The sequence below is a fragment of the Squalius cephalus genome (genome assembly GCF_949319135.1).
Source record: "Squalius cephalus genome assembly, chromosome: 10".
Lineage (NCBI taxonomy): Eukaryota > Metazoa > Chordata > Actinopteri > Cypriniformes > Leuciscidae > Squalius > Squalius cephalus.
Genome location: NC_137131.1, coordinates 42,572,491 through 42,589,402, shown reverse-complemented (window position 1 = coordinate 42,589,402; position 16,912 = coordinate 42,572,491). Strand labels below are relative to the sequence as shown.

Here is a 16,912-nt window from a genome sequence, read left to right as displayed (position 1 = left end):
TTTCTCCACAGAACAAGAGCCTGCTAGCTTAGCTTCCACAGAAAGACGGCTGACACTGTGTGTACGTTCTGTGAGTGAGATCCCACTATGGGCGGGCTAAACACATGCGGGACAGCGCCTCCTACTGGCTGTAGTCTTTAGCCTCTGGCCAAAAAATCCTCCGATGACGCAAAATGACGATTTTTGCATCATCGGAGGATATTTTCCAGACAAAAAATACATAAATCTCTCAACTCAGGGGGATATGAGGGTGGAAAGCACGGTAATTTGAAAATACTACAGGTTTTCTACTAATACAAAGCTTAATGCTAAATCCTGAAGTATCCCTTTAAGGGTAATCCACAACTGAAATTCAAAAGACAGGCAAGGGTCAAAACCACAGGGAAGATAATCCAAACAATGACAGAGTTCAAGAGTCCAGAGTCAGAGCCATAACAAAGGAGACAAGAGAGAGCGCTCAGAAATGCAGTGTGACACTAACAAGACTTCGCAAAGAGTGAGTGAAAACACAGGGCTTTACAGGATAATGACACACAGCTGGAAGTAATCAAGCACAACGAGTCCAGGCAATGGGTTATTATGGGCAATGAAGCTCATGATCAGTAAGCAGAGGAGACTCTTAGCCTAATATTCAGTCAATATGTCGTTTGTAGGATGAATTCACAAAAAGTGTAACTCTGTAATGTTTTCAAAACGTGGTTTGAACATCCTGACCCAGGAAAATCAGCTCGACCAATGGCGTGAGTTTGGGGCGGGACTATCTGTTTGTCCAACCAATGGAAGATGTTTGGGAAACATGTTTAAAAACAGGCATTATTTTTGCAATTCCATTTAGCATAAATTATTACACCTTAAATACAACAAAACTAAAATGAAAATAAAGTGACTAAATGTAAAAAAGCTAAATTAAAATAAAGTGAAAATTTCATTATTAATATTTTAGTGAAGAAAAATTTAATATACCTCCACACACACTCTCTCTCTCTCTCTCTCTCTGTGTATGTGTGTGCGTATAAATATATATTTTTTAAAGAAATTATTCATTTTATTCAACAAGGACAATACATTAGAATGATTTCTGAAGGATCATGTGACACTGAAGACTGGAGTAATGATGCTGAAAATTCAGCTTTGATCACAGGAACAAATTACACTTTACAATATATTCACATAGAAAACAGTTATTTTAAATCGTAATATTATTTCCCAATATTACTCTTTTTTTACTGTATTTGATCAAATAATTGCAGCCTTTGTGAGCAGAAGAGAAAACATCTTACCATCCTCAAACTGTTGAACGGTAGTGTATACACACGCGACATATCCTACATAAATGTAAATGCTAAGTTTTTGAGTGACTGTGTACAGCATGATCAACAGGGAATATGATTTTAGTGCACTTTGCGGATTTACCGGACATTAATTAACTCGCTTTTGAATAACTTCTTATATTTGTGAGCACAAAAAACAAAGCAGCAGCTGCAGCTGATGAGATAAGAACAACCTCAAACCTCACCGATAATCTGAGCTGTACTGGACCAGCGCTCAGAAACACAGCCCAATAAACTTGAGAAGCTTGTAACTAAATTATGTATTTACCAGCCCAGACCTCTCTTTCTACCTTCTTCAAAAGTGTGATTTTTCATTCAGTGCTAATTTGAGAAAGACAAACAGCTCGGGGCTTTCAGGACAGCCTGCTTGACATTTTCACAGCTTCAATTATTCACACTTTTGACAATACAGCCGACAGCCCAAAAGGGTACGCCGCTAAATGAATAGAGCATGTTATTTTCTCTTTTCTCTCTTTTTCTGGCAGTTTTCTCTTTCCTGCTCATGTCCTTCTTCCTGTCTGTCTAGAATAAATTCCTCCTCAAAATATGGGCCGTATAGAAAGGTCAGAATCACCATATTTCACCATGAGTCGGTCAGATACAGTATGTACTTTGAGTAGTTCAAACGAAGCGGCACAACATAACCAACCCGGGGTGCGTTTCCCAAAAGCATCGTTAGCCAACTATGTTCGCAAGTTCCGTCGTTATCAGCAGTTCAACGAGTCGGTGTTTCCCGAAACTATCGTTCTAACGAACATTCGCAAACAGAGTCGCAGAGTTGTGTGGTTGAAAGACAGATCTCCACCTGTGGTTAGAAGCAGTTTCTAGTTTGCATGATGTGTGGACTCAATAAATCCTGATCTTGAGCAAAATAATCAAGCTGACATTCAGTACAACCTGTGTCTTTTGTTTACAATGCGTCTTTTAGTTTGTCAGGAGATTTAAAGTGCTGTTTTTGAAGAGTGCTGTTTTATGATGTGTGAACGTGCTCTACTATGTAAGAACGAGCCTATGATTGAATCTGGAAATAAAGCAAAATAACTCAGAAAAATGATAAATAGTCCTCAGATGCCGTGTCTGTAATTTATAGCAAAACATCTAGTGTTAATTCGATCTCAAACAGATTCACCACGTGCGTTACGTCATAAACCAACGTGGTTGAACCATAGACAATATAAGAAATGGACACAGCGACCCCATAGACTTCAACGGATAAAAGTGAAGCAAATTAGAAGCTCTCACTTCCTGATGGTCGAGCGACTGCGCAGACTCAAACTGAGCTTGACGACGTAGATGTGACGTGAGCAACCCGTCTGTCTTCTAGTAGCTGTGCCAAGAGAAATCTGAATCATTCCCTTCCGAATCTTGCAGAGACGGAGAGTGTGAGTAGGATCTGTCCATGAGCTAGGAGTAGGAGCAACTTTATGACTCTCTATGGGCTTCTCCCTTGACTTTATGCCTCCACGTCCCCCCGATTGACTGCGAGCTTCTCCTCTCTATACGGTAATTTCCAGAGAGTCGCGTGGTTATGACGCAATCGTTAGCCTACTTTTACAAAAACGGCTTCTACGGGGCCATAACGTAAGCTACAAGGTAATGGAGCCTTTTATACATTTTCGTGTTTCTTTAGAAATAAACAATGGACAAATTAAGTCTTCATTTGCCTCAGATGTAAAGTTATTCGCTGTCAAAGTGACGGCAAAATGAATGGGAGTCAATGGAATGCTAACAGCAGGTGATGGTCTGCTAATCAATGGGGTGGTACCCCAGGGGTGGTACGCTTTCCGGGTGCTGGATTGCCCCCCTGGGTTGAACGACCACTTTGCGACAATACAGTTTCGGTAACAGTCGTGACTAGCTAGTTGATTTCTTCAACGATGCATTGTACTGTGATAGTGAAGCAGCGAGTTACGCTGTTGTTCGGGGAAACGCACTCCAGGTCACACTAAATGCGTCTCTATAGCACGCATTGTGTTTATCGTGCAATTTATATGCGAAAATTAGGGTTTTTACGTGCATATGATACGCATGGGTAGGTTTAGTAGTGGTGTGGGGTGCGTGTGTATTACACGCAATAAAGTGCGTATCAAATGCACTCGAAAACTGCGTATCATATGCATGTAAAAACTAATTTTCGTGTGTAAATTGCACGATAAACACAATGCGTGATATAGAGACGCATTAACAGGACATGCGCTGTGTTTTTATAAGCTATAAAAACGACATGAAACAGCCCATTACTTTCATAATCAATTTCTGAGAGATGCATGAGACAATAGTAGCCTACAACAATGAGGAAATAGTTATTAATATTCCATATTTCTGGCCTAAATTAAGTTGATTGAAGTTGAAAATGAAAGTAATTTCAGGACTCACACAATTTCATCGTGACAAAAGATTATGAAGAAGACAAACATCTTTGGAATAACGTGCAACTGACCATAAATGTCTATCAAGAAAATAAACTGGTTCACTTTCGATTTCATGTTGCCTTTAAGCAAGTTTCACCGTGGCAAAGTATCTTTTTGTTCTTCTATCCATAGTTTTCCCATCTACAATCCCTCTCACGCAGCACAGCGGGGGTTTGTAAGGAAAATTGTGTCATAAAGAAAACAGAACAGAGTGTTTCGACTCTTATTTTGCATCTCTCTCTCGTCCCAATTGATGCAACACTGGGAAATCTGGCAGTCGATCTACAGAACAGCTCGTCTTCATTTCTGTAGATATTCAATACGAGGAAGAGCATGAATAATGTAGATGCTCTGCTTTATCAGCGGTCCAGATAGTGTTATAGTCACAATGACACGTCCTTCACTTTTACACACAGCAGTCTTTCATGGGCAATTAGGCCTATTTGTCCTCCCGGATGTAGGTTAGAACCATCAGAGCTGTGATTTGTTTTATATAAAAATCACTGCTGGGATTTAGAAGGTCATTTGAAATCTAAAATAGCTCGAGGAGAGCGTTTTCTCCGGGGTCTGAGTGACACACCAGAGAGAACAGTGACATTTCAAAATTAACATCTTTTCTGCTGATGGATTTAACGGCAGGACGCTTAAAAACAAAAACACAAATCTGATTTACTGACGTCACCGCGGCTCTGCTGCAAAACCTACTGACTCCCTCGCTGACTTCATCATCTCGCTACTTTTACAATTCATGCAAAGTAGTGGGTAAAACAGGCCATTTTTGTCATTTTAAAATATTATAGCTAATTTATAAAAAAAAAAATCTGAATTTTTATTTTTATTCTGCAAGGATGCATTCAATTGACCAGAACTGACTGTAACATTCATAAAAAGATTTCAAAGCTTTTGAATTTTTAATAAATGCTGTTCTTTTGAACATTCTATTCATCAAAGAATCTCGCAAAAAAAAAAAAAAAAAAGATGCATCAAGGTTGGTTTTTAACCAACTGTTTTTAACACTGATAATAATCATAAATGTTAGCATCAAATCATCATATTAGAATGATTTCTGAAGGATCATGTGACACTGAAGACTGGAGTAATGATGCTGAAAATTCAGCTTTGATCACAGGAATAAATGACAGTTTAACATATAAAACATAGAAACAGTTCTTCTAAATTGCAATAATATTTCACAGTATTACTGTTCTATTGTATTTTTAAACAAATAAAGGTCTTTTTCAGTCTTTTTGAGAATAAGAGACTTTTCAAAAAAATGTTTATGAATTTATACTGACCCCAAATATATATATATATATATATGTAAAATAACTAATATTTAACATTGTATATTAATAATGTATGTATATTTAAAAATAATGATATTTATTTACAATAATCTTGAATTAAGCTTTTCCACCGAATGCATTGCCTTCTCTGTGTGCAATGATAACTTAAAATGTAACAAAATGAAGTATATTTGGGGGACAGCCTTCTACGAATGCGACTGTGTCTGTGACGGAGCTGGTGTTCAAATCGAATGTGTAACATCACAACAAAACCAGATCAATAGTCTCATAAACACTGGAAGAAAGCCATTGCATCGTGGCGCACATTCATTTGACCGATACCACATTTCTGTGACCTCCACTTTATCATCGCCAACCTGCAATACAATTATCTGATTTAGAGATTTAATGTACGTGATTTTTTTAACTTGTGAATTTGGTCTCTGCTCCAAGAATGTACGTGTACAGACATCAGTTGTCTCTCATAAACAACATTGTAGCAATACCATCATTAGTATAAACTTATTTTGCTAAACTGAGCAATGCAAGAAGTAATTGTGCATGTGTAGTGAACCTCGTCCTCAAGACATCATCGCTTCCAGTTCGGCTTCTTATTTTTCTTTAAGCACAAGCGCATATTGAGGCCGCTAAAGCAGTGAGGTGGGGCTTATTCAGGCCAGGGGAAAAACACCACACACACACACACACGCTTACTGAAATAGTGCTGCTAAAGTGAATGTTAATTTGGTGGCATAAAGACACAGCTGGTACTGCGAGACGCGAACATTGTGTCACATTTCAGCTCGCAGAAAGAGCTCTCAGCCGGAGCCCTGTTTAAATATGAGTAAGCGCTATTGAAAAGGCTATTGATCTGGCTATGATTAGCAGTCCATTCATGGCCTTTGCTGAGACTGTTGGCCCTCGCTCTCTTATTGACTCGCTGTGATGCACTGACTTCCGCCCATTCAAGAGAAGCCCGTGTGTGCGTTCACAATGGCAGACTGAGATAAGATAGAGACTTCACTGCTGTTTGAGGGCTTTCCTTTGATAAGATTGTTTGGAGGTTTCTAATGAAAGCCAGAGTCAATGTTTGAGCGAGCCATCAACAATATAAAGCAACACTTGGAGTTAATAAGTCCATAGTTGTAAGACAAAATACTACAAATCTGTGCATTTAGTGTCGAGTTTAGAGCATGCAACAGATCTCCAGCAATAAACTGGATGCACAAATTAATTTAATCTCAAACTTTAAAGCCGTTTAACATGCGCTGACACCTCGGCTCTGTTCCAAGACACTTACTGTACATAATTATTAAAATAATGTTAAATGAAGTTAAATAAATGTAAATTTAGTTAATGCAGTAGGCATCATGAACGTAAAATGAATAACACCGGTAACACTTTATTTGAAGGTAATGTTTACTACATGTACTTACTATAGTAGTAACAGTAAATTATGCATAATTACAAGTAACTAACCCTAAACCAAACCCTAATCGTAACTAAGTACAGTACATGTAGTTAATTAATATTACTCGGTACTTATTTGAGTAAGTACAATGCAACTACGTCACCTTAAATAAATTGGGTATCACTTTATTTTACAGTGTCCTTGTTACATATGTTACATGTACTTACTATAGTAATAACAGTAAATTATGCATAATTACATGCAACTAACCCTAAACCAAATCCTAATCCTAACCCTATAGTAAGCACATGTACTTGCTTAATATTACTCAGCACTTAAATATATAATTACACTGTAACAATGACACCTTAAAATAAAGTGTAATCATAAATTGTAACCAACATTTGTTACAGCACTTATTAAACTAGGCTAATGTTAATTTATAAATACACTATTATTCATTGTTAATACATGTTTGTTCATAATACAACTTAAAATAGTATGTAGAAATGAACCTTAATCAAGATTACTAATAAAGTATTGTTCATTCTTATTTCATTTTAACCAATGAATTAACTAACACTAAGCTACAGAAACTTATTGTAAAATATGACCATAATAATTGTGTACCTTTGAGCAAAATCTATAGCAGCATTGCATGTATTTTATTCAATAATTTGAATAAAAAATGGATAGCCGGTATTTGCGTACTATTTAGAATGTTGCATCATCTTCATAACTTCATATGATATCTTCGTATCATCACACCTCTTTCCCCTGGACTTCATGCGAGATGTTATTTGTATGACACACATTTGCTGCCTAAGTAGAGCGCTCCAAATCTGTCACTTATGAGGCTCTGCATCAGTTCAGATGCCGTGTAGATGTAGACAGCAATGCAGTCTTAGCATTACTTTTCACTTTCATTGATCGCATCAGGACACTCAGCTACGCTCAGTCAAGTTGCAAAAAACAAAAAAAAAGAGAAAAGAATAATAAACATGGATTAGACAATCTTAAGTTTGTAGACTAAAACACGAGATGCATGTTAAATCTGCATGAAATCACCCCAATTCCAGTTAATTTACATTATTAATTTACTTAAAACTTAGCAAACTGGCATCTCCGGTACTAATGAAAAGATTTATCTTGAACTCTGTCATGGAAACTAGCATGTAAAAACCATAATTAAACAATAATAATCAATTAAAATTTAGTTTATGCATGTATGATATTACGCTGTACCCACATTGGACCCGCGGTTTGGATAACGGATGGATGGATGATTCAGTTACAGACGCCACCTTCTGGTCAGACGTGCGAATTCATTCAACGTGCGACTGTCACAGTGCATTATGGGTATTCTATTTTCCATTTGCCTGAAGAAGACCCAGCAGGGTCGAAACGCCTTTATATTAAATATGGGAGTTTAAAGCAGTGTTGCGGACATTACATTTTTTCCACTTATTCTATTTTCTAGCCATTGAGTGTACATCGGTTATACACTGGTTATTGCAGTGCATTGTGGGATTGAATGAGTTCACTTGATGACTGTCCCGTCAAATAGCGCCCTATTTAAGGGTATAGGGGGTGAATTCGAACAAATTCCAGTGAAGCATCCAACACTCCACACTTCGTTCTTTCGGTTAATTAAGTGCATCATCTGGGAATTGAACACATGCACTACTCGCTCCATGCAAAAGTGCATTCGTACGCAAATTTGGACGCAGCTTCTGCAAAAGACGCGAGCGCAACGGTTAAAGGCATCCGTCTATCCCGTGTTTACACTGAAAAACTATGGAAAAGCGCATGTGAACGGCCCCTAAACATGCACTTCTAATGTCCCCTACAGCATGTGTTGTATACTGTGCATATTGTGCATTCTGTTGGATTATTGTCTTTACATATTCTGCTGATATGTGGCAAAATGACCTGAGAAATGTCATTTCATTCTCCCATGTCTGGGCTGAGTGACAGTGAAGTGAACTTGAAGGTGAACGTGTATTTGCAAGTTTTTGTGAAGAAACGAACAAACTAGCTAATAATATATAGGGAACACTTTACAATAAGGACTCATTTGTTAACACTAGTTAAAGCATTCACTAACATAGCATTTATTAGTAACACAGCATAAATTACATTTGTTAATGTTAGTTAATCGTTCATGTTAGTTCACAGCGCATTAACTGATGTTAACTTTTGAACTTATTAATGTAGTATGTTAAGATTAACATCAAGAATAATAAATGCTGTAGAAGTGCAGTTCACTGTTAGTTCACACTGATGAACTAATGCAGTAATGCAACCTCACTGTAAAGTGTTACCAATGTAATAGCCAAGTGGAAATATTATGCCACCATAAATTCAACTGAAACACCATAACGTTGCTATAATACAGAACAAGCTGAAGAATTATGCATTGCAGCAAAATGCAGCAAAAGCCAGGATATCTGGGTCTTCTGTGAGTTTCTAAAACAGTGCATGCAAATGTTCCCAGAGAAGAATCAAGCATGTGCCAAGCCATCAGCCTGTTATAGAGCAGCGTCACAGACGACAGATGAAACTCAGGACAAACGAGAGCGAACACAACTATCTGAGCATCTGAAAGCATAGACGTTCGTTATGCAACACAGTGATCAGTATAGAGTTATAAATGTTGTGGACAAACTTTCTGATGTGAACGTCATGCAATCACAAAAAGGGGCATTTTGCAAAAAGAACAAGAACGAGAACGATGGAGCTGGAAGCACCAACACAACGAGTGGAGCTGTAGCTTCAAATCTGCTCTGTTTATCCATGGATATCAATATCCATTAAGATCAATATCTTAATATTAAGATCAATATCTTAAAGATGTCTGTATGACCAGACTAGACGAACTGAATGAAACCATCACTGGCTTAATCAGCTTCAGTCATGTCTGATGATGCAGTAATGTCACAGAACAGCTTCTGGAGAATTCAGTTTGAACAAAAAAGCATTTGCAAGGGCTTATTTTAAAAGAAATACAGCACCAATGATACTTATATTGACCTCGTGAGATGATCAAACTGCTTTTCTGACAGAATCAAGCCCTATTTTTGCATTTTGATCGTGAAAAGGGCATGTCAATGTGTAAAACTGCACATATTTCAATTCATACAGCGCTTTTTAAATTCATACAGACAAACATTTTACTTTGGTCTTTATTGAAACTATTCTCAATCTCCTTGGAGAAAAGCCTTGATCGATCGGTCAGAAGACCATCTGAACCCAATCAGCTTCAAACCACAATCAATCTCTGTGAATCACCATCATTGACCCCTGGAGCCGTGCGGATCACTGTAATGATGGATGGATGCACTTTTTTGGGCTTCAAAATCTCAGGTACCATTCACTCCCATTATAAAGCTTGGAAGAGCCAGGCTATTTTTTAATATAACTCTGTTTGTGTTTGGCTGAAAGAAGAAAGTCATATACACCAAGGATGGCTTGACGTTTATGAGTAAATGATGGGATAATTAAAATTTTTGGGTGAACTAAACCCAAGCTTTCTTAATCAGCTCTTGTCATCATTTAATAAGTCCAAGTCGACTGAACACTAAAGTCATTCAAAACTAGAGCAAAGCCAACACTCATCATAATGCTTTTATGACCACCGGGCTGTTTAACCCCATATATCGGCCAGTGAGGTTAGACTAGTGGTCATTTTCCCTTCATTCAGCGATTATTAACTCAAATGCATCAACTAATATCCTCGAGTCTGTGTCTCAAAACATTATTAACGCACTACATAGTATTTGCGTTCCGTGCAGCAGCATTTTTGATCATCGTAGGAGCGTTTCGACTCCAAACGGACCAGGTAGTCAGCTGACTAGGTTTTGAGACACAACCCAAGCCCCTCATCAGACAGAAACACACACGGGTTCACTAGGCAAAACAACCGCAGAAAACACACACACCGGCACACACACAGCTCAACTCAAACCGCACAGAGTAAATGCCGCGACCGCTTCTGGTGTTCTGATGTCTGGAGGTCCAGGAGATCGAGGGGTTTTACCTGTGATGTTCGGCTGACTGTCTTCCGTGGCTCCTGAGAAACATTAAACTTCCCAGCGATGCTCTTCGTCTCAATGTGAGCTCAGCTCGGGCTGTCAGAGGAAACACGCCGCATTTCTCCGTAAAATCACTTTATCTCCGGCGAACGCGAAAACGAGCCACTCTGATCTCCATCACTGCGAGATTCATCCGCGAGGGGAGCAACACCAACACTGAGAGGAGAGAGAGAGAGAGAGAGAGAGAGAGAGAGAGAGAGAGAGAGAGAGAGAGAGATCTGTGTGTGTGTGTGTGTGTGTGTGTGTGTGAGTGAGTGAGTGAGAGAGAGAGAGAGAGAGACAGACAGACAGACAGAGAGTGAGTGAGTGAGTGAGTGTGAGAGAGAAAGAGAGAGAGAGAGAGAGAGAGATCAGCACCACGGACAGCGACACCAATCATTCAGTTTAGAGACGTTTAGAAAGTAAATAAAACATGTTAGACGCGTTACATGTGTGTTAAATCAACCTGTCCCTGTCCTGTAATTAATAATTTTTTTGCCAATAATATAATTTTAAAGGAATAGTTCACATAGTTCAGTCACATCCATGTTGTTTTTAAACCCGTTTGACTTTCGTTCTTCAGGGAAATGCAAAAGATTTTTGGGAAAAATGTTCACACTGCTCCAATATACATCCAATAAAAGGAAAAAACACTATAAAAATATAATAGAAGTGGATTATACAACTCTAAAGTCTTCAGAAGTCATAGCTTTGTGTGATTTTTTTTAAAGATTTTTAACTTTTTTTTTTTTTTTTGCTCACTAAATTTTTTTAAATAAAAAAATAAACACATATTATTATTTACATTATTAGGGTAACACTTTATTTTAAGGTGACGTAGTTACACCATATGCACTAATAACAGTAAATTATGCGTAATTGCAAGTAACTAACCCTAACCCTAACCGTAACTCTATAGTAAGTACATGTAGTTAATTAATATTAATACTTATTTGAGTAAATACAATGTAACTTTGTCACCTTAAAATAAAGGCTTACACTTTATTTTAAGGTGTCTTTGTTACACTGTCATTATACATTTAAGTACTGAGTAATATTAATGAACTACATGTATTTACTATAGAGTTATGGTTAGTGTTAGGGTTAGTTACTTGCAATTTTGTATAATTCATAGTTATTACTATAGTATGTAACATATATAACAATGACTCTGTAAAATAAAGTGTTACTAAATAAAGTGTAACCTAATTTTGATATCCATCTTTTATGGGTTTTATGTAAAGACTACTATTTTTTTGTATTATAAAGTGGGTTTGCTTTTCAATATTATTTTATATAAATGATGGTATTTATTTGTTTCCATGTGAAGTTCTTGGTGCTTATTGCAATAGTTTTTTATTGTAAAGCACTTTGAGCTGCATATTATTGTGGTAAAATCTATTTTCCATAAACATCTCCTCCCTAAATGACAAGTAAACACAAAATGAACTACAGTAGAGTTGAAGTTAGAAAGTGAGGTTTTAGCTTTCCTTAATGTGAAAGAAAGAACGAACTCTTAATTTTGCTAAACTTATGAACCCGCCTCTAAAACGACACATAAACAAAAAGTAAATCACACCGTGTCTTCCTGTTGAAGTGGGTCGTTCTGGAACAGAATAATCTGCAATGTTTATGCTAATATTCCCAATTCAGACTACATGAGACTACCAGATCAGTGACTGGAGGAACAGGACAGAAGCATTTTAATGTTTGTACATATCTAGCCTGAGTTAAACTGAACACTCTTGTCTAATGCTGGATATTCTCCAGTCTCTTGTTCAGAGTATAGCGTGGAATCAGAAACACTCGGTCTCATCTTCATCTGCCTGTGTAGAAGCGCGCAGGTCGTGACACACACACTGATGTCTTCTGGGAGGAGATGTTGGGAATGATGTCAGCCGTGATCTGAGGAGCTGAGGGAAGTGTTTGACTCATTTGAAGTGATTCGATGAAACCATGCTTGATGTATTTGGATGCAGAGTGAACTGAGTTAAAGCAGGCATCTAAACAAATGCACAAACATGTACTTGTATGATATTTTAAAAAATTTCTTTCCATAGAGTCATGTTATCTTAGCTGAAGGGACACTCTTACTGTTCAATACCTTTACGCTGTAACTTGAAAAATAAGTCATAACACTTTAGTTTAAGGTCCAATTCTCACAATTAACTTGCTTATTAGCATGCATATTAATAGGATTCTGGCTGTTTATTAATACTTATAAAGCACATATTAATGCCTTATTCTGCATGACCATATTCTACATCCCTTAATCCTACCCAATAACTTAACTTAAAAGGGTGGTATAATGCTCTTTTCACAAGATGTAAAATAAGTCTCTGATGTCCCCAGAGTGTGTGTGTGAAGTTTTAGCTCAAAACACCCCACATATAATTTCTTAGCATGTTAAAATTGTCACTTTTTGAGGGTGAGCAAAAACACACCGTTTTGTGTCTGTCCCTTTAAATGCAAATGAGCTGCTGCTCCCGGCACAGGGGGCGGAGCTTCAACAGCTTGTGTTCTTTTACCTCACACAGACATGCACTGAACATTTAAAAAGCTTTTAGCTTTTTATGTTCAATCCGGAGTCAGACAATGATGGAGAGACTCGAGAAGAAGTGACGAGATGTAGAAGCAACAGGACATTTCTGAATGGTTAGTTGATGAATTTATGTTGCTTATGTGTAGTTATCTTCTAGTCATTGATTAGCATATTCTGTCTTGATAATCTATAAATCGTGTTCCGGGGGCGGGGTTTATGTAAATTCTAAGTTTGGTGATGTCACTAACCCGGGAGGAATGTGGTGTAGTCTCTATCAGCCGTTTGTTGTAGTCCTTAAAAAGCGATTTCTTTAAAAGCAAATATCTCCCTTTGCTTTGAACTTTGAGCGTTGTAACTTTGCAGATGTTGTTTATGCTCAAACAGCAACATTACACACTAACTAAAGTTAGACAAGTCAAATCATAATCAACCACCCCTTTAACAACTACCGTACTAACTATTAATAAGCAGTAATTAGGAGTTTATTGAGGCAAAAATCATAGTTAATAGTTAGTTAATAGTAAGAATTGGTCCCTGATCTAAAGTGTCACCAAATACGTATGTTTGTCAATATCAGAGACTTACAATTATTAGTTTTCATTTTTTAATTAAACAATGAGAAGAAAATGAAGATATTCCTAAAGTGCTAAAGTTATTGCGCAGAAACATATTTTAAGCATCTTTTGAAATGTGAAAATTACCATCAAAATGATTTGAAACTTTTGAACGCTTGTGTCAATATGTGTGTATGTGTGTGTGTGTGTGTGCATCTTTTGAAATGCGAAAATTACCATCAAACTGATTTGTGTCATTTGATCAAACAAGATGAATATTCTAGAGAAATTCTGCAAAAAAAAAAATCAAATCCACTTCCTGATGTTTGTGCTGCTGTTTGTCCCCTAAAATGATGTCACTTCCTGCAGGATGATGTCATCAAGGAACTGGCTGTTAGTTAAAGGGATTTTACAAAAAGAAGGATTGAAAGTGATATCAAGGACACACATGTAAAGGTAAAAAAACAACGAATCAATTGAAAATTAAAACAATATTAGCAAACAACTTATGTTTAATACCTTTCATTTAGAGAAAGAAAATAAAAGTGAATGTTCACTGTTCACTTAATTATGTTATAGAGAAGTAACTAATATGATTTCCATCATCAAAAAATAGAAATACTTTTTAAAAATGTACAGCACACCATCGATCGTATTACAGAGGTTTTGTGTTTACCGAGAGGTTTGTGAGTCTGAACACACACGTGTTCCTGCTCCTCTTTCATCTGTGAAGAAGCTTTTCGCCTCGAGCTGCCAATAGGAATCAGTCTCTACAGTCTACGGGTGCTTGCTCTGGATTAAATGCCTGACAAACGGAACATTTTTGCATACTTATCCTTTTGACTCCCTTCTCTCTGCAGAAGCTGATGGGATGAAGTGAGATTCAATCCCAACCTTTCCGTTTGATCCCACCTCAAACATATTTAAGCTCTGTCCTGAACCAAACTCTAACCCTCAAACTTCTGCTCCAGTCTGGATTATCCTGAAGTGACCCGAAACAGAGTTTACTTCTCGAATATTAATGAATTTACGTAACCGCAATAAACTATTCATCTCTTCTTTGGTGATTGATGATGATGGAGATTATTAGAGTGATGGAAATGTTCAGATTATATATGTTCAAAAGTCTGGGGTCAGAAAGATAGTGAGAACTTAATACTTTGATTCAGCAAGGATTTATAATAGTATTATAAATGTAATTTCTGTTTCAAATAAATGCTATTCTTTTGAACTTTCTATTCATCAAAGGACACTGAAAAAAAAATGTATCACGGTTTCCACAAAAATATGAAGCAGCGCAACTGTTTTCAACATTGATAATAATGACAAATCATCATATTAGAGTGATTTCTGAAGGATCATGTGACACTGACGACTCGAGTAATGATGATAAATTCAGCTTTGATCACAGGAATAAATTACACTTTACTGTATATTCATATAGAAAACAGCTATTTTGAATTGTAAAAATATCTCACAATATTACATATTTTACTGTATTTTTTTGTGTATTCCTTTCTTTCAAAAACATTAAATAAAACATACTGATCCCAAACTTTTGAAAGCATGTGTGTATGTAATATGCATGTGTGTGTATGTGTGTGTGTGTGTTCAAAAATGAACATTCTGTCATCATTTACTTAAATATACATATTGTAAATATAAATATCCATCCATTTCAGCTGCGTGGAAAAGGGCACTTTCACAGAAGAAGAAAAATAAGAACATTTCGAACGACATGAAAGTGAGAAAACGGATTTAAACTGAGGGAACTATTCCTTTAAAGTTTATAGTCAATATCTTTTGTTCCGTGTCCAATAATCTCTCTTTTGCACACACACACACACACACACACACTGAATGAATTCAATATTGAGTGTTTTCCTGGTCAATCACTCAGTCATCAGTGTAAACGGTGCCACAGGCAGAGAATTGAGCTGCATCTCACACCAGCTCTCTCTCTCTCTCTCTCTCTCTGTGTGTGTGAGGAATGAATTGAGCTGCATCTCACTGTCACACCAGCTCGCTCTCTCTCTCTCTCTCTCTCTCTCTCTCTCTCTCTCTCTCTGTGTGTGAGGAAAAGAGTAAGTCAGTAATCAACAGAAACGCTACCATGCCAATCAATGCATTCAATGAAAACAAATAAACAAAAACATATCATTCAGTCTGATTCACTACCTCTGAAACAAAAACAGGCCAATCAAACCACATTTTGCTTTGGATAAAAGCATATGCTAAATTAAATGTAAATGTTATGTATTAAAGGGAAATTTCCCCCAAAAGTCACCCTAGTCTTCTCTTCTCTATTGTGACGTATATCCGAGTGAAACGCTTCTGGAACAAGAACAAATGTGGGCGGGGCTTGATTTTGTCTGTGAGGAATTGATTGGATGGTTGTGGTTTGCTATTGGCTGATCTCATGTGAGTGACAGGTTGCCCCGCCCTCGTCATCAGAGAAGAGAAGAGATGCTGCGAGAGGGAGGGGAAGTTATTCTGATTTCAAGATTACAAGGAAAATGAATTTAAAACAATAATGATGTGCACCGATAAATACTGCAATATTCCATAAAAAAAAAAAAAAAATTGTCAACTGTAACTGTGATAAAATCCCTCTAATGCACGACCTCTTTGCTTTAATAAAACACAGCAACAGAAATATGATTATAGACACCAATGTTAAGTAAATAAATACATTAAAGTGGACATATCATGCTAAATCCACTTTTTTAGCCCTTAAATGCATTTTGTTGTATATTTGGAGTGTTTGGAAGTACATAAAAGTTGAAATTATTCTCTTCAGGTGCTTCGTTGATATCTTTATATTCTGTTTTGGCCTTATTTTTCAACCTGTTCAGATTTTTCTGTTATCTATGACGTTTTGTGAACTATTACGTCACAGTATTTGCAGCGGAACTGCCAAATAAGGCCATCGACTTCCAGCCCAACACTTCGAGCAATCCGCCATTTTTATTTCTCGCTGCAATTTTGTAGTCCAAGCTAAAAGATGCAGAAGTTACGAGAGGGTAAGTTAAAATGTTCGGTTGTTGGATGTAGTAACCCACACGCTTCATTACACCGTCTAATGTAGATGAACTGCCGCGCTTATGACAGGGCGCATGTTTAACTGAAAGAACGAGCAGAGAGAGAGAGAGACCCGGTCGCGCGCACGCACTCTCTCTCTCTCTCTCTCTTCGGAGCCAGGCGAAAGTGTAAACAAGACTTCACTGTCTCCAAACTAGACGCTGTCTTGCTCTCTCTCCCTCGTATTAATCAAAATAAATCGACACGGCGGTAAAAGGTTGGA

The 16,912-nt window shown here is 37.2% G+C and overlaps 1 protein-coding gene across 3 annotated transcripts in view; it reads right to left on the bottom strand.

Moving 5' to 3' along the window:
- The window catches only part of dlgap4b (discs, large homolog-associated protein 4b), a 135,723-nt gene extending 125,044 nt beyond the window's left edge, over positions 1 to 10,679 (bottom strand). For all 3 annotated transcript variants that reach the window (XM_079882972.1, XM_079882974.1, XM_079882973.1), the window contains exon 1: positions 10,479 to 10,679. The gene's annotated coding sequence lies outside the window, so the exon portion shown is untranslated. The remainder of the gene's footprint in view (positions 1 to 10,478) is intronic.
- Between the last annotated feature and the right edge of the window lie 6,233 nt (positions 10,680 to 16,912).